The sequence below is a fragment of the Pinus tabuliformis genome, chromosome X (genome assembly GCF_031772625.1).
Source record: "Pinus tabuliformis cultivar Carrire ecotype Pingquan chromosome X, CPIR1, whole genome shotgun sequence".
Classification (NCBI taxonomy): Eukaryota; Viridiplantae; Streptophyta; class Pinopsida; order Pinales; family Pinaceae; genus Pinus; species Pinus tabuliformis.
The window spans coordinates 1559893569-1559913487 of NC_142308.1; positions in this window are offsets into that span (position 1 = coordinate 1559893569).

Below are 19919 nucleotides of genomic sequence, written 5' to 3' on the forward strand. Positions count from 1 at the left end.
GAAAACCCAATTTAAGAGCCAATTCAGACATTATTTGGTTCTGGAAATGACTACCATGGTCAGTGACAATCTCTCTCGGGATACCGAACCTTGGTATAATCTAACTAAAAAGGAACAATGCTGCTATTTCACTATCATTTTTATAAGTGGGCATGGCCTCAGCCCACTTCGTGAAGTAGTATACGGCCACGATAATGTACTTGTGATTCGCTGCTAAAGGCGGATTACAAGTTGTAAAATCAATACCCCACTTAGTAAAAGGACCGACAGTGACAACGGGAAAAAGAGGAGCTGGATGTGCGTGCATCTTCCGAGTATAAACTTGACAGGGGTGACAGCGTTTGACCGCTTCAACACAATCTTTGAAGAGCGAAGACCAAAAATAGCTGGCACACAAGATACGCTGGGTTGTAGCAAGCCCTGAAGATGATCACCACAAGCTCCACTATGGCAATCATTGAGCACTAACTCTGCTTCCTCTAGGGTTAAACAACGTCAAAGGATTGAATCAACCTCTCGACGATATAATGTATCACCAATGATGACATAGTTCTTAGCCAGGTGACATAATTTTCAGTGTTCATCCTTAGAGAAAGTAGAGGGAAACTTCGAAGTCTGGAGATAGACAATGATATCTCCATACCAAGGGTTGAGTGAAGAGATGAGAAATAGATGTTTGTCGGGAAAACTTTCCTCATAAACAGTATCCTCTCCACAAGGCAGCTCGGAAATTAACTCCGTAAAAACCATCGATTTCTTAGACTTGGAAAACAAGAACTCGAGATCGAATTCTTGTAAAATGACTATCCAACAATTATATTTGCCCCCAATCACTCACCTAGTGAGGACAAATTGGAATGGATTGACTACCACTAAGACAAAAGTTTTTCATAGTAAGATATAATGGCAGAGCCGTTGGACAGCATGGATAGTTGCCAAAGCCAACTTCTCAATAGGAGAATAGCGAAGTTCAGTACCTATCTAGCCTCAGCTCAAATAATAAATCACATGTTCCATGAGGGCATCATCTTTCTGAACGAGAACCATACCTATGGTTGATCCTACCGCAACGAGATATAAAAGGAAATCCCTACCATAATTTGGTGGACTCAAAAGCAGGGCAGAGACTAATGCCTTTTTCAAGGCATCGAACGATTGTTGTGTAAATTCATCCCATACATATGGAACTATTTTTCATAGCAAACGCATAAACCCTTTAGTGATCTCAGCATAATTTACTATAAAACTTCTTAAGAAATTAGCCTTCACTTGAAGACTTTGAAGTTGTCGAATTGAGGACGGGGGAGGCAACTGAATTATTGCCTCTACCTTGAAGGGATCAACTCGAATCCCTTCGGTTGACACAATGAACCCTAAAAACTGACCAGATGTAACCATGAAAACGCATTTATTAGGATTCAACTGGATCTTGTAAAAATGACTTCGCTCAAAAACCAAATGAAGGTGACTAGGATGATCAGTTCTCTTTTGAGAATGAGCAGCTAAATGGTCCAAGTATGCTTTGATGATATGTTTAATGTCATGGAAAGCATATGACATGGCCTGCTGGAAGGTAGCTCTAGCATTTGTAAGACCAAAAGGCATCTTTTGTATGCAAAGGTACCCTAGGGACATATAAAGCTGTCTTATGTTGATCTTCACGATGGATAAAGATTTGATTATAACCGGAACAACTGTCCATGAAGGAGAAAATCTCATTACACATGCACTCTTTAATAATCTGATCAATAAATGGCGTGGGGTAATTATCTTTGGGATAAGCTTTGTTTAGGTCCCTAAAGTCAATGCATACTCATATTGTTCCTTGCTTTTTATCTACAGGGTCTGGATTAGAAACCCAATCTGTAAGAGGAAGAGGGTATATAAAACCTGCCTTAAACAGCTTCTCTACTTCAACTTTAATGGTTGCTGCTTTCCTAGGATTAACTGGCCGAAGCTTCTGATGAATCGGTTTAATGTTTTCATACGTCTTGATCTCATGTTGAACTATGGATGGATCAATGCCAGACATTTCTTCATAAGACCAAGCGAATACATCTCGAAACTCCTTAAAAAGGCTGGTGTAAATTTGAATTTCTTCAGGGGAACATTCGGCTCTGATGAAGATATTATCGATCATGTTAGGGTTCCTAGAGATGTTTATAGATATCGTTTTTGAAATCACCGACATATTACCTTCGGCACGAAAGTGTGCTAGAGCCAAAGGATTTGATACCGTACAAACATCACTAGTAAACAGCTTGGAGAACCTAGATTCTACTTCCTGAAATGGAGGAAGAAAATATGAACGATGGTGTAAGTCTTCCCAAGGTTGATCTACACCCATAATTACTTCTAAGATTGCTTCCTCGGATGGTAAAACTGTGTTTAAGCAGTCCATAGCGGAGGTAGAATCAAGGGTCCAATCCGGGGCCACATCACCATCTAGCTCCTCCTCAAAGAAAGGAGTAGAATGGTTGTCTGTAGAGTTGACGATAGATTGATATCTAAGCTCTGCTGCAAACATAGGAAATGCCATTCCACCAACTTGTCCTTTAGCTAATGTGGTCGTAGGTGAAGGCAAGGTCCAAGGGTTTGAAAAATAATGAGTTTGGAAGAACTCTTCCCATGAAGACTCCTTGGATGATGAAATGACATTGATTCTAGTGATAGGAGAGGGAAAATCAAATGTACCCATCAATGAAGAATACATCCCAACTCCTAGATTCTCAGTAGGCAGACGAGGGTTATCCACTAAAGGAATAGTAGAATCTGAAGTTGCTCGAGGATCAACTAGAGAATAATCCAATTGATCAACCTTGATGATTTTCCCCTCATGAGGAAAGCAAATGACACGAAACAGAGTCGAAACAACGACATCCATTTCATATACCCAGTTCCTTCCTAAGAGGAGATTGTAATCTAGGTTAGCATCAATGACTTCTACTTCGATATTGACGACCTTCCCCCCAACACATATGGGAAAGGCTAGGATAATCCCATGTAGCTTATGAGAATGCCCATCAAATGTAGTCAGGAGGGTAGGTGAAGGAACAACCAAAGGCGATCCAATGGCCTTACATCATGACATCGACATGATGCACGTGTAAGCTCCTTCATCAATAATGGTAAGAAAAATGTTAATTTTCTGGTATGTAGACTTTATTTGAAAAGCCATGTGATGAGGGAGTTGTTTTTTGACATTAAGCATGTCGAAAGTGAGCACTAAAGAGTTATTTGGATCAACTGCCCCTATCACCGAAAGCAAAGCACCTTGTTGAGCTGGACATGACTGGAGAACCTCTAAAGCGGACATAGTGCATGGAATCTAAGCCAGATCCTTGACAATGGAGTAATTCTGGGTGGCCCTAGCATTAGGATTGATAGTCGCGTGTTTAGCGGAACGTTTCGGTATCCGTGGTATATTTTCTACAGTGGGTCGCTCAATATGAAGGTCGGTATTTCTAGGAGCAGTTTTGTCCTTGGATGTTTCAGTTTCACCGTAATCACATGACCGAGTGGCCACATGGACGTTAGCACCCATCATGAAAACATTTGATGATTTCTCCCCTTCTTGGTTGCCCCCTGTAGAAGTACCAGGATTTGAACTCCCGCAAGCAAGCATTTGCTACCCTTGGGGAAAAGGGTTGGTTAACACAACTTGAGAGATAGAAGTCCCTTGCTGCCCTAACAAGCATTGAGCATCTTGAATCTTTGGGCAGAGATGAGTTAAATGGTCTTCACTACATAGCTTGCATGAAAACTTGACTTTCTTTCTAGACTCATTTCCACCACCATCAACATTATTGCCAGGTTTATTTGTGTCAGTCTTCCCATCTTGACTCTTTTTCTTACCTTGTCCTTTCTTTTTCCAATTGGAATTTTGATTTCCTTTGGGGTTGGAAGATTGGACGACATTAATAGAAGAGGGTTGAGAAGATGAAGGGTTAGACAATGTGCCCTGATTGTTAGGAGCAGTTTTTAAAGACAACTACTGCAATTGGCTCAACAGGTTCACCGCATTTGTGTCTACAGATCCAAAGATACCATCCACATGGGGACTTGGCTTCGACTTGGCTATATCAACCTTAGTCCTAGGAGCATTAGGCAAGATTTTTTTGTAGAATCCCAAACTGAGAGTAAATTTATTCTAATTGCTAGGCTCTAAAAATAGCTTACTCCTCATAATAGACTCCGGATAGAGAGAAATACTTAGAGATTTCAGGTTGTAAGGATTTCAAAAACCATTTGAGACGGTATTCCAAAGGAATTTTAGCTTTAATGAGCCTCTTTATTCATCTCCATTCCTGAATATGATCAGAAATGCGAGTTGCCGTATCTTGACAAAAATTAGCCAGAAGTTCAGTTCCGGCATCATAACGGACGGGAAACTGGAAACGATTTAGGAAAATATTAGCCAAATCAGCGAAATATGTAAAGCTACCCCCTGGAAACTCTATATACCACTTGGCAACATTACCTGTTAAGGTGTATTGAAAAAGTCTCAACCTAACCGAGTCATCGATAAGGGAGTTTGATGAGAACCATAAATGGAATGTGGTTACATGGTCACCCGAATTTCACCGCCCTTCCCCTCGAACTTTGGAATGTCTGAAGGGAGTTTGGTTGGGACCGGAGGCTAGGCCAGATTGTATTTGATTGGATCGTTTGTTAATTTTGTGAGATCTGGCAAATTCAAACTTGCCAGAAAAGGAAGCCTAGGAGGACCTTGGGGATTCCACCCAGACTGGGCGGGGTTCCCAAAGTTCTGACAAGATTGGCCTGGATTTTGAAAGGCACTAGGCTGCCCTAAGTAACCAGCAAAACCAACTGAACCAAAAGGCGAACCTTGTGATCCAGTAAAACTTGGAGTTTGACCAACTCTGGCCGAAAAACCTCCATAACCAACAAAGCTCCCTCTTAAAAGATTATAAGGAGTCGATAAGCCCTGATAAGGATTCCAAGTAGAAGCTAAGGGAGGAATACTTTGAAATGAACTAACTGTGGAGTATGTCCTATTCCCTTGTTGGCTGAAAATGGATTCCCAGTTCCTATGCCACTAACCACAGGGTTCGTCCAACCTTGAAATGGATTGCTACCTTGTCCTGTAGAGGAAAAGGACATAGATCCTATCGTCGGGTTGGAATGTGGTATATGACCACTTCCAAATGGAAAAACCTAAAATGAAGTTGAGCCAACCATGATGGGTGTGGAGTCACTAAATGGAACTGCCGAATACCCTGTGAATGGGTGCCAAATGGGAAAAATCCAGAACTAGATGCATTGGCTTAGGAATTTCCACTCATAGAAGGAATGGAGGTAGATGCAACTAAGGATGTGCTAGCAAAAGACCCAAATAAAGATGCAGAGGGGATGGAAATATTTCCTCCCCCTTGTACTGATGTTGGAGTCTGCATGGTTGTAGCACTTGTGGTAGAAGCCATGCTTCCAGTGGTGGTCATCGAAGATAAGTGCATAATATGACCTAGACTTGATGGTCTATGCGTCAGAGTCCCAACATATTGTAATATGTCTGGATGGTTAGAAGGTAGAGGAGAATTTAGAGCCACTAACGACTTTGGGAGTTCTTCTACCTCTATGATATCTTTCGATTGAAAGAGAACTTGAGAAAGAACTGGAGTGTTCCTCTATAGTTCTGCGGATGTACCAAGCCTATCCTGAACAGTAATGCCCCCGAGGGGAGGATCAATCTACGATGTGTCTTTTGCCATGGGATGAAACCCATCGGCAGTATTACCTCTGCGCCTTCTAGGAGAAGGCTCTAAACTTGGTGGTGAAAGACCACGAACTCTTCGAGACCGTCTAGTTGATCGGTTAGCCACTTTGAATTTTTTATTAAGATCTAATTAAAGACTCAAGAAAAAATGAAAGCTAGGCCAACTAAGAGCACAAAGCACACACTAAAAAGTCCCTAAAATATGCTAGCCAGTTAAACAACTTTCAAGTATTTCTGCTCTGGGTGATGAGGACCGGACACCAAAATACAAGAAAGTGAAGTAAGGGGCCTTCCAAAGATAGTCTGGGATAATGACAATCCAGTCCTACTAGCGAAGGTAACAGAGGAAGTTAAGCTGACCTCCTAACAACAACCTGCACTGGTGCAATCCCCCAAGCTTCGCAATGGTGCCCTCTAGTAGTACCGTTGAGAGTGATACAACGTCGACATCGAGTGCCACGGGATTCCCCTCCATAGCCACCTATGTAGATCCATAGGAGAAGCAACTAAGGTTACCAACTTGTGTCAGAAGCCAGGCGGAACAGTCTTGAGGTAAGATCCGACAAGTAGGAAAGGGGGTATCTCTCTTCCTTATCTTCAAAAACCCTCGTGCTTAACTCCCAGATCCGGAGCTTTCCTGGTCTTCCTAATGCTATTGGATTTGCACTCACTATTCAGACTCCTATGTTTGATAGTTTAAATGGCCTTGGAGAGTTTTCTCTCCACACACCTAATCCAAGGCCCTAAAATATCCTAAAACTTGTTGGTGTGTCTAAATTGACAATTATAAAAAAGTTCTAGTGTATTTTAATTAGCGCTTGTTTTTAAATGGGCTGTTCTTAAGTCAAGGGATAAGCGGAAATGAAACTTGTGGTGTTTTGATGCAAAAGAAATTAATAAAAACCAAACTATATGCAAATGCACTCATTTTGTTCTTCGATGAAAGAAATTTCTACTAGGTTCTGAGGAACTTCTAAGAAAGCAATAAATTTTTCTTTTCTTTTCTTTTACTCAAGCTTCACACTCACAAAAATTAACAAAACTATGGATGCCCTAAAAGATGCACAAATTTATCCTAATGCAATGAGTACATGCTGATGCAAAACTTAAGACTACTCTAAATCAAAGAATGAAAGTAACTTGTTTATCAATTCTAATTAGCCACTTAAGATGTTTAGATAGAATATAAGTTGCTAATGCTCATTTTTGTCCAAACACTAAAAGAAAATTTCAAGACAAACAAAAATGCACTTTCACTCGTAAAAAAGAAACTAAATCAAAACAAGGCCAAAGAAAGCAGAAACGAAGTTTTGAAGAAGTTTTCTTCAAAATCAAAAACAAAAATGACTTTTCAAAAGTGCTCCAAATACTATTGAAAACTTTGAGACCGAAGAATAAGCAACCAAAACACTTTGCAAGTTATCAACACAAAATGGGCAAAAACTCAACAAAATAGGTGTTCCAAGATGCTCTCAACAATAAAAAAGCAGAAAAAAAGATCTTGGCGACAATGATCAAAAGATCAAGAAAGACAACTCTCAAAATCATCACACAACAACTTTCAAAAAGCAAGAAAAGTAAATGGCCACAAAGTGCAGTTTTGACAGAAAGCAAGAAGATCACAAAGATAAAGTTTGCCACAAAGATTGAAAACAATCTTTCTGCTCTGGAAGACCAGAACAACCAAGATTCTCAGAGAGAAATCTCGTGTGCTCAAACACAAATGATGACACTTGCAACCAAACAAAACAAGACCAAAACTTTCCACAAATGGAGAGAATTCAAAACAAGAAACTTGTTGTAAAAACAAAGACTGACAACCAAACTTGATTGCTCAGGAAGCACTCAGACCAGCAAACAAATTTACTAAACAAGAAAGATTTGCAAAAATCTTGGAAAATTAAGGTATACGCGACTGTGTCAATGCACATCTGCATGTATACGCTATTCAGCCCAAGGAAACCTGCGTATACGTGAGTTAACTTGAGGAAACTTGCGTACATATGCCTCTGTAACCTAGCAAAACTGTGTATATAACAGTTCACAAGAAAAAGCAAAAAAAGGGGTCTGAAGAAAATGTTTAGACTTAAAGTCTGAGTTCCTATAGGAACACACAACTCAGTCACAACAAGAAAATCGAAGACTGAGTCCTGATTGGCTTAAATTAACCCAAACTAGGAACAACAATATTGTTGTCCTTAGTGGAGTTACCAATTCTCTTGAGGGAAAAAGTCCCCTAGGGTCTTGGGCCAATACCCTAGTAGAGCAGGGCTTATCTACAATGAAAAACAAGCATTCCATACAACCATGATACTAATATAAGCAAACTACATGAAGAGAGGTGCACCTATGGGTCCTTCGTTTGGGTAGATCTAGCTAGGGTCCAAACCCTCTTGGAGTTCCTTTCGATCCTTCAACCTGCAAAACAATCAATTCAAGGAAGCATAGCAGTATATGGACCAAGCATCATAAGGAAATCAACTTCATAGCATATTGAAAGGTAGTTAGTTATATAATTGAAACAACATTCATATGTAAATCATAACATTAATATCATAAGCATAAAGAAGATTCATATCAGGAACAAGACAAGTGTTTCTTTTATTGTAGATAACTAAAGTACAGTAAGGAATGATTTCACCTGAGTCTTCCTTTCATAGGCTCCAAGCAGAACCGTCCTTCAGATTCGTCCAATCCCAAGTCTTCAACAAGCTCCTTCCATGACTCACTCAAGGATATCTCAACTAATGGGAAGACATCATAACTCAAGGAAACACGGGGTTCCTATAATGGGGGAAGTGTTGTAAGCACAAGGATCTTCAGACCTGGTCAGGGATAATCTCAACAGAGTGATTTTTCTCTCTATTCTCTCCTCCCTTAGGCCTTCCCATTGAAGCCTTTTTATACTTCTCCCAAAGTAGTTTTTTAGTTGGGAATTCATTGGGAACAGTTGGGCCACAGGAACTAATAGGTAATCAACAGGTAAAACCCATGATCTCCACTTAAAATTAAGGAGATTTAATTTTTTTAAGTGTTTTAAGACATATATGCGGGTTGGGTATACACAGACTTGCTTATACACGCGTTTAGCTTAGGGAAATGTCGCGTATAGGGAGTAAAACATTGTTTTTTTAAGTATTTGGACTAGGTCTGGAAGGAGGGGTTTCCCTAGGCCATGAGTGCAGCATCGAAAACATCAAGAGTGAGATTTGGAGCTATAACACTACTACCGGCACAGGTACTTCATTCACGTGACACTTTCGCATGATTTTCCTAGCCATCATATGCATTGTGAAGTAGACTACTGGGTCGATGATAGAGTTTATGTTGTAGCCCCTGTTTCCTTTCACCAACCCTTCTACTTCATGCTGTCTTCTATAGCATGGTCCTGGTCCTTCCCGACAAACTCCTATGTGGGGTTCCTCCCTTGGTATGGAAACTGTGTAATTCTCCAAATCATCATGTCATCTATAGGTATTTTATCCCCCAACCACAAGAATCCATCATGAATTAGCATCAATAATTAGTGCACACATGCTGTATAGGCTGAGCTCTTCCCGAAGTGGGACACATTTAACATATTGAGTAGCCCTAACTACCTCAACCCATTTGCCCACTGCTGTGCCTCTAATCTAGTCACTCCATTGTCTCAGTAGTGAACCACCTACAAATAATGATTCGATGTGAACTATGGATAGTTCGTCCAATCATTAAAGTCATTGTTTGTAAACTTTACCTACAAAATTTTTCCTAGCAACTCTCCTTCAAAGGGTACTTCTTCTGGAAAATGTGGTGTGAATATCTCGTACTTCGCATCTTTAACATCTTTTATCGGCTTTGCGTTCAGATTTCTCAATGGGATATAAGATGGTAGGGGTGAAATGAATACTTCACTCCTTGTGTCCACCTCTATCTCTTCTATCTCTTCTTCCTCAACATTGATTGTATTCGATCTCTTCAGAGGTTTCACGGGTTTAGGGGGCTCCTTGTTTTATTTTGTTTTGGATTTATCCTCCTTGGCTTTCTGCTTCCTAGTGATTTTCGCTGCTTCTGTGGTGTCGATGTTGTTGCTGTGGGTGATGCTTTTGTAGGCATTCCAATTTTTGGTGCGGCTTCCATGACTTGAGACAATTGCTTCTCATGAAAAATCTCCACAATCTCCCCCAAGATTGCTTAGACGACATATACAACAAACTCTCTTGTAACTTCTTTTCACTATTACTCACTCAAGCTTTTGATCAACAAATTTCTTACTCTTAGTGATAATCATCTATTTATAAAAATTTGTGCCTTCAAACATCATCATTAGATTTGATTTTGTCTTGATTATGTTCAGATTGTGTCATTAAATGCATATGTATCCCTAAATTCTTCTGATTTGTCATTTTGAATGCATATCCATCCATAAATTCTTTCAATCTGTCATCTTAAATGCAACTTTACGCATGCCCTTTTCCCTTTTAACAGTCATATTTTCAATTTTCTGGTGAACTTCGGCACATTCCATATTGTAGCGCACCTTTGTCTTACGTCGCGACTTCCTGCAAACTTCGACATATTCCTGACTATAGTGAAGTACTTTGTCGAAGCTTTCTCTGCAGCGTAGTTTATAGTCCAATGTCCACTTTCAACTGCATGTGACACTAAGACTTTCCTTCTTTGTTCTTTAGGATGAAGCTGTAGGGATAGGGTTGTTCATTTACAACTTCAATCTACTGCCATTCACTTCTCCTTGAATTAATTCTCCATTTAAATTTGCTAACTGCGTTGTGCCTCTATCAATAATGTACTTAATCACAATGTATGTCAAGCCTAGTCAAAGGTGTTTTAATTTCCTTGGAAATTTCACAAATTTACTGTCATAGAGGAGAACAAGGTCTCCCAACTGAAACTTCTTCTACTTAATGTTCCTATCATGCCGAGCCTTTTCTCTTGCTTTTTCCACTTGTTAATGAAATCCTACTACAAACCTATCTTCTTCTAGAGCCAGTAATTGCGACATCTTTTCTTCCATACTTTCGAGGTCTGCCACATTTGTAAAAGCTGCAATTCTTAGGCTGGGGACAATATATTTCATGGGCATCACAACTTCTTACCCATACACCACCCTAAATGGTGTCTAACCTGTCAACATTTTGCATGTAGTCCTATAATCCCATAATACTACTGGAATTCTAAGATCCCAGTCATCCTTTTTCACATTACATACCTTGGTCAATGCATTCTCCTAAATTTTATTGAATTCTTCCATAGTTCCATTTTCCTGAGGATGGTAAGGAGTGCTCTTTTGGTGGTAAACTTGAAATTCCTCAGTTAATGCTTCAATGGTCTTATTTAATAAATGTGACCCTTAGTCACTCATCAATATTCTTGGGCACCCAAATCTGGATAATATGTATTCAAAAATGAACTTCACAGCAGTTTCTGCGCTGCAATCCTTCACTACTCCGCTTTGGCCCACCTTGTCAAATAGTCAGTTGCAGTGATTATATACCTCGCACTAGTCCTTTTCCCTGGTGGATTGATAAGCCCAATAGAATCAATAGCCTATTTGTCAAAATCCTGCAAAGCTACTTATCACACTAGTGGAATTTCATCTGTCCTTGAAGGTTTTCCTATTCTTTGGCAAATATCACAAGCGCGACAGAACTCCTTTGCATCTTTGTGTAATGTAGGCCACCATAGTTCTGCTCTTTAATTTTTCTATGCATTAGCTTTTCCTGCATAATGTCCACTAGGTGCGCCACTATGAACTTATGTTAAAATTATCTATCTTTCGTGCTTAGGAACATACCTGCGCAATATTTCATCTAGACCCATTTTATACAAATATTGTTGTATCAGTGAAAAATATGCTGCCTTAACCACCAACTGTTTCTTCTGTTGTGTAGTGTAATTATAGGGAGCCATCCTTATGGTTAAGAACTAAATAATATCAGTGAAGTGATCATCTACTACCTTGATTACAAAAAACTATGCATCACAAAGGTTATCCTCTATATTCATTGGTTCTTCTCTTGTCTCTAACCTTGACAAATGATTGGGTCCAACATTTAGTCTTCCTAGCTTAACAACAACTTCAAAGTCATATTCCTGAAATAATAATAGCCACCTATAAATATTTCCTCATAAGACATGCTTATTGACTAGATACTTTAGTGCAGAGTGATCTGTGAACATCTTAAAATGTTCTCCCAGCAAATAATGCCTGAATTTCTGCAAATCATATACCATAGCCAACCCTTCTCTTTCTATAGTTGTATAGTTCTTCTCGGATTTAGACAATTTCCTACTTGCAAAAGCTATAGGGTGATCGATTTCTCTTGCACCAAGTTGTGCCAACACCACTCCCAAAGCTATACATGAAGCATCCACATGAACATGAAATTCCTTATTCCAATATGGAAATATCAATATAGTGTAGTTACCATCTTTTCCTTTAGTGTGTCGAGGCTCTTTTGACATTCTTCGTTCCATAGGAAGGTAAGATCTTCATTCAACAATTTTTCCATAGGCACAGTAATCTGTGCATATCCTTTGGTAAATTTTCTGTAATACCTTGTATGTCCCAGTGTGGTGTGAAGCTGCCTAACTGTCTTTGGTGGATGTAAATCAACAATGATAGAAATCTTTGTAGGATCTGCCATCAATCCTTGCTTGCAAATGATGTGTCCTAGCAATATACAAAAAGGTAAACATAATATACACTTCTTGATATTCAGAGAAATCTAATACTGTTTGTGTTTAGTCAATTTAACGTCTTAAATTGCTCTACATAAATTATCAATCTGGGTATCGTAAACTGATGAAGTGTGGTGCACTATATGTGCTTAGTTAACCTTTCTCTTACTTCGTTGTTTTATAGTTTATGTTCAACTCTTCCTAAACTCTGCTTCAAACACATGTGCTGTGTAAAGCACGATAAGAAGTAGTCAGAAATAAGTCCAAAAAGTAGTCAAGCTCTAAGGTGACAAGTAAGAAAAACCACTTTAAAGACCAGTTATAATGTTCAACTCTTCCTAAAACTCTGCTTCAAACACATGTGCTGTGTAAAGCACGATTAGGAAGTAGTTAGAAATAAGTCTAGAAAGTAATCAAACTTTAAACTTACAAAGAAAGAGCTTGAAAGAAATAACTTGAAATGAAACTGAAAGCAAAGAACTTGAAATGACTTGAAAGTAAATGACCACTTCCAATGGCACTAGACACCATTCATGCTGCTGCAAATAAAAGAAAAGAAAGTCACTTTTAAAACCAAAGATAATGATTATCTCTCCTAATTCTCTACTTCTGCCATATGTACTATGCAAAGTATGATTAGGAAGTAGCTCAAGTTGAATTAGAAAAGTGATTAAAAATGAGAAAAATCTACTTTAAAGACTAGTGATAACGTTTTGCTCTTTCTAACTCTCTACTTCAGCCATATGTACTATGCAAAGTATGATTAGAAAGTAGTGAAAGATTAGTCTAAAAAGCACTCAAAGCCAACTGCAAGTTAGTGGTATTCTGATCCTTAAAAGATAACATTTTATGATAAAAGATCATTCATGTGTTAGCAGAACTTTGAGAAATAAGACTAAAAATCAGCTATAAAAACAAAGGCAGCAGCTTGAACCTGTCAACTTCAAATACCATTAGTTTGTAAAGAAAATACATAAACATAAAAACAAATCCCGGGAGAAAATAAAATGCAATAATTCAAACTGTACAAGGCAGGGGCCCCCTTCTACCTATGAAATCAAAGCATACTTAAAATTGCATGAATGAAAATCTAATCTACCTTACATTCTACAAAGCAATATTTACAAAATGAAATCTAATCTACTTACATCCTAATATGCTCCATGACATCTACTTCACATCTCCTTCCATGTTGAGAACATCAAAGCTTTAATCAATTTCTTCAAAAGTGCAAAGTACAACAAGCTGCTCTCCAAAGCTTTCAAAAGCCATGGGACTAACAAACTAAAAGGACTAAGAAAAGACTAAAGGAAACACTAAAGAGAGACTAAAAAGAGACTAACTAATGAAGGAGAGAGATCTCCTATTTATACAAAAAGATGAGAGCCATCTCATTAATGATAATCCATGAATCTCTCCCTCTACCTCTAGAGTCCTAATCAAAATAGGAACTGATAAGACACATGTCTTTAGAGTTACAATACAATTAGGAGATGTGACACATATCCTCATGATCCCATGATTCTTTCCAACCAAATTCGAATTTGGCCTTAGAGTGCCACATAAGGGTCTTCTAGAAGTCTCCTTTCAACCTACACATGTCAACAAACTCAACCCATTTGTTAGGTATAAGCATATGCACATTATTTTCTAATGTTTAACCACAAATTCACTTAAAAGGCTTAGACATAATAAATATTGGAAAAACATAAAGGTAGCCCAATGATAATGAAAGTGGGATGAATGTGGTGACATAGTAGTGAAATGGAGGTGAAATGGAGGTGATATAATGGACATAATAGTGAAAGTGTAATGGAAATGAATGACATTTTCAAGACTCAACAGTTTGCATGTGTCAAGCATTAGTCTTAAGCTTGCAACATGTTTCTTCAATAACCTAAACACTGTCCAATCTTCGAATTATACTTCTAATAACTTGTGAATATATTCTTTGAAAGCTGGAACCACTACTCTTGAAAATATGGTAGGGGAATTCTTCAGTCCAAAAGGCATTACCATATATTGATATGATCCCCATTCTGTAGCGAAGGTAGTCTTATGTCGATCTTCTGGTGGAAGTCTGATCTGATGGTATCCTGAAAATCCATCGGTGAATGAGTAGGCCTCTTATCCTCCTACATTACCCAATATTTCATCTATAAAAGGAGTAGGGAAGTGATCATCCACACAGGCATCATTTAATTTCCTTAAATCTACACAAATCCTGATTTCCCCTTTAGCCTTCTTTTCTTGGACGACCATAGGACTTACCCACTTTAATTCTTCCATAGGTTCAATGATCCTTACTGCTATAATTTTATCTAATTCTTCTTTCACCTTTTCCTTATATTTTGGATTCAATTTGTAGGGTCTTTTCTTGACAGGCTTCGCATGGGGCTTCAAAGGAATCTTCATAACTCTCAAGCCTCCTAGTATGCCCTTCATATCTAAGAACTTAGTGGGGAATAACTCTTGGTATTCATGAAAAATATCTATCACTTTTTTAACTATTTCTTCATCCCAGTAATCTCCTATCATTGAAAACTTCATCTCATATTCTTACCCTATATTCACCTTCTTTGTCTTTAATCTCTTTGTTATATTAGGCATTTCTATCTCAGGTCCATTCACTTCATGGTGGCTCTCATATTCTACTATGTCGATATTGCAAGGGTCTTCATATTCTTCTATAGTGATAATATAACATTCCAGTACATTATGTAGCTGCGCAACCCAATCAGGATGCAAGTGAGTGGAATTTCATTCTCAAAAATATTATTTTTAACTATCTAAAGGGCTGAACCTATATATGGATAGTCATCTTCAAAGCTAAACGTTATTATAAATCCATCAATCATCTCTGGCCAACTTTCAGTACCATGTCAAATTTCTGTTTCCAAGTACCAATTCTTGGGAATTGTCTCTAATGTATGGATGAACCCATGCACCTATTCTTCCCGTGAAGTTTCCTTCCATTCTGTCATGCAGAGTTGGATTTGTTCTCTAGATTCAGTTTGACCATCATATTTATCTACCGGCTCTGTTTCTACTTGAACAAACCTTACCCACATCACCCTTCGAAATTCTTGCTAAGTTCCTATATTCTTCTTATGTGTACCCCACCATCTAGCCAGTGTAGCTCTTAGGGCTAGCTCCAAAGCTAACAATCTTTGACATTCTGGTACCTGTTCTTTATATTCTTTAACAATTTTTTTTATATTACCCAAACTATCATAAAAAGGCAAGTCACATACCTCAGCTGTCATATAACAAACTTCTTTAGTGATTCTTGCACATCGCCTTGTAGATACTTCATGTAACCTATTTTTCCAATTTTCCAATTCATCTTCTAAATATGAAGTGCAGGAACTGTCTTGTTCCTAGCCCAATTTTCCATCCGCAGTAGGGTTAATCCATTCCTCTTATTTTTCTGTTATCTAGTAAATGTTGTTGATGTCAGTTGCACTATACTCTTCTTTAACAGGTTCAGTATACCTTGCTCCTTTTGATGGACATAATGGAACAATGAATCTCATATTGTTGCTTTCAAATATCATTTGCCTCTTCTTTAAGTTGATTATATGCACGTTATAAAATTCCCAATCCAATCCAAGTAATGCAGGATAGGGGTTACTTTCATCCACAATTTCTATCACTTCAAAATCAGTAGTAGTGCACACCCATTCAATGTTTATTGTGACAACTGATAATCTTCCTAGAGGAAGAATATTTTGTTGATTCACCATCTTTAGATGAATAGGTGACCATTTTGACTTCGGCTTACCCATCAATTCCCAGGTTTTCTTAGGTAAAACCTTAGCATTAGATCCTAAATCCAAAATAACCCAATCCATGTCATATTCTCCGATCTGTGTAGTAAGCCTCATTTCTTTTCCAGTCCTCTTCTTATGTCGATGTATATTATTTACTGCACACATATCTCTTCGTGGTACTTCTTTAGAAGCGCAAAAGTCTATCAATTCTTGCAACCCTTCTACATCTTTCTGGTTTCTTAACAACTTCATGCAAGTTTGTAGGAAAGACTTCAAAATTTTTGGATCCACCTCTTCTGTTGTAGTTGATATTATATCACAGTTATTATTTTGTGTTGGCTATGCACTAGAGGTTGAAGCCCCATCATCCATAAATCTTCACATTGCTTCCATGAATACTTCTTTTTTCTTTTGAATATCAAAGGCAAGAGCTTTTTAGCAGCTTTTCTTACCCATGTAGCTTCAACTTCCTTTTTCCCATCTGCTTTATCATCTCCAGTCACCACTCCTCTCCTTGTTACAATGATAATGTGAGGTTCATCATTCCTTGGTTCTGTGGTCATCATTTGGATGTTTTGTGTCAGCTACTGGCTTCTTTTTTCATGCATTTTTTCCATAAGTACCAAACATTATTCAATAACATGATCAAAATATTTTCAATACTTACATGTCATGGTAGGGTTCTGACAATCTCTTGCAAGATGTCCTGCTTGGACATAGTTATAGCATAAAATCTGTCCTTGTCCTCGACCGGATCCACTACCTCAAATAGTACCTTGACCTCGACCTTGATAGCCACCTCAACCACCATGTTGTGCATGTTCCTAGTGTCCATGTTCTTCAGCTTGCATTCTATATGCATCAACACTTCGCTCCACCATCAATTTGTAAGCTCAATAGTTGTTGTCATCATGTCCAATTGATTTGCTGAAATTGCAATACAATTTCCTTGGGATCTTGTTGACTGTGCTGGACCCGCCAACATGTCAGGGGATCTCCCCAGTAAGAAGTCCCAACTAGACCTCAGACTGTCTGGAGTAGGAGTCCCAACAGTGGGTAGTACGGTATTGCCTTGACTGTGGTTGCGTGCAGAGGTAAGTAAGATGTCCTTGTCGGTAGCAAGGGTGTGACCTTGTAGCAAGTCAAAGAAGGTGCATGAAAGGCTCTAACACATGGAAGGAGGGAAGAGTGTGCCTCTTAGAAACCCGTGATAGAACGCAACTTGAAAGGGAACACACAAGCAGAAAGACATCATGAGATGGAAAGCAGGGTATCTGACGATCCAAAGTGATGGATTATATTAACAACATGTTTTGATAAGATTCATACAAACACATACAGAATATTCCATGCATACATGCATAAACAATAGATACATATATAATTAGAGTAACCAGGATAGCCAAAATACAATAACAACATATGCATGAAACGTGCTAGCTTTGTTATATTAAAAGAGTGAAAGATCCAATCAGACATACAACCATGACTTCCACTAGCCTCGATAGCAGAACATTCATTAGGGGAGTTTTGAGGTCTAAAATGGGCCTCCTAAGGAAATTATAAAATAATAGTGGAAATAATAAAATAATTTTTTATTACACCATCAAATTTAGAGGGAAAACAGAAAAACTGTTTTTTCAACTCATATTTTCAACTTATCTCCCTATGGGTTAACTCAAATTTTGAGCCGAAACACTCATTGGATGCAAAATTGATTCTTCATCCAAGGAGTACCCTTGTTGCATACTTTCAATGGACCGTACTACATGAAAAATGAGAAATACATGATTGCAATCACGTGTTTTCATGTATTTCTCATTTTTATTGTAGTAGGGTCCATCGAAAGTATGCAACATGGGTACTCCTTGGATCAGGAATTAAATTTTGCATGCAATGAGTACTCCTGCTTGAAATTTGAGTAAAACCTTAGGGAGATAAGTTGAAAATATGAGTTGAAAAAGTAGTTTTATTATTTTATTATTTTTAATCTTTTTACTTTTTTACTCCAAAAATGGTGAATCATCCCCCATGGTTGATATCATCATCTTGAATCCTATTCATTCTTATAAAATTTATTTTGGTTGTATATTTTTCTTAGGAGGCCCATTTTAGACCTCAAAATTCAGTCACTGCTACCTGCTCCTCCAAAGAGATGTACTAGCTCTACACTATGGAGAAGCCAAGGCTCATTAAAACACACTCCAAGCTTTCTCTAAGTTATCCTATAGGAAGCTTGACTTCCAAAAGCCTTTACAATGAATTATGAGGTTATATAAATAGCAACGGGTGGGGTGACCCTTGACATTCCCCTTTGTGAATCTTCACCTACCCTCATGACTCTTTAACTTACACATGACTTTTACATTCTACTATTGACAATTGGTATTTCCGTTTGACAACATGTTTAAATTACAATATTCACATGTACCCATGTGAGAAAAAAATGGGCTCGAGTAAGCCATGCAAGACATCACTAAGACTCAGACAACTATGGGAAGACTAAATCTTCGACATCCTCACGATGATCGACGGTGGCGAATTGATGCCAAGCTTGGTAATCTGTTATGGTGTCTACGTACTCTGTGGTGACATTCTTCTGAAAGTGTACTGTTGTCTCCATTGTATCTAGGTATATCGATTTGGAACCTCTGTCCAGCTCGTCGAATAGCATGTGCATCATAGTCTTGAGTGAAACCAGACCAACAACATACTGATGCATATTGTTTGCGCTCATCTTTAGGTTTGCGCTGGTGGCTATGTGAATCAATTGATCAAAGTACATTTCCAGCTCCAGTCATATTTGGTTCTTTGTCTTTGCCTCAGTGAGTGTGCTAATGGATGGGATCACATGCATGCGCACAATGACATCCATACTCCTAAATAGTCGTGCATATGAAACCTATAAACTAGTGATGAGTTGCGAGAGTTCCTCATAGTTTCGGATCTGACTCTAGATGCATGCCTTCAACTCTACCACCTTTTGCTTCATCATCTTTGGCAAGTGCAATGGGGCTCCCTTGTACCTCATTGTCCATATCTGCATGTGATTGACAATAGTGTGTAAGTCTGACAAGATGCATGCTCTCCAAGCATAACGCTGCTGCCAACCGTTTAGATGGAAAACTAACTTATGCATGGTGACGAATTTGAAGTACAACTTCTGCATGACTGTCTCGAGAGATGATACTTCATCTAGTATCGCTCTCCTCAACTCTACTCTGACGGATGCTATAACTTTGTCTCCTTCCTACTTGGCTGCTTGTAACTCCTTGGCTATACACTCGTTCTTAGCTATCAAGAACCTAACACTTGAGCTAGTGGCTTTGGCATACACTTTGATATCATCGGCCAATGCAGCTGGATGTCTACACACATCGAACACGAACACTCACTATTTAAATTACGTAGGATATACATGGACATCCGGAGTGGGCACTCTACGGGATTGCACAACTTTGTGTTGTGACTCGTTGAAAGATATTTTGTGCATCTCCGCTTCCAGATTTTCCTCAAGGATTTTGATGTCTCCTTGGTCACTTGGGACTTGCTCTACTTCTCGATCTGATGAAGCTAGTGGGGTGACCTCTGAGTTCTGAGGCATGAGGTCAATGTCTTGATCTAACTCAGGTTGAACCATATCCATGTCCATCTTCTCTAGTATCTATTCAATCTCTTGAGAAAAGTCTTGCTCCTCCAACTGCTCATCCTGTCTGCTATGTGCCAGC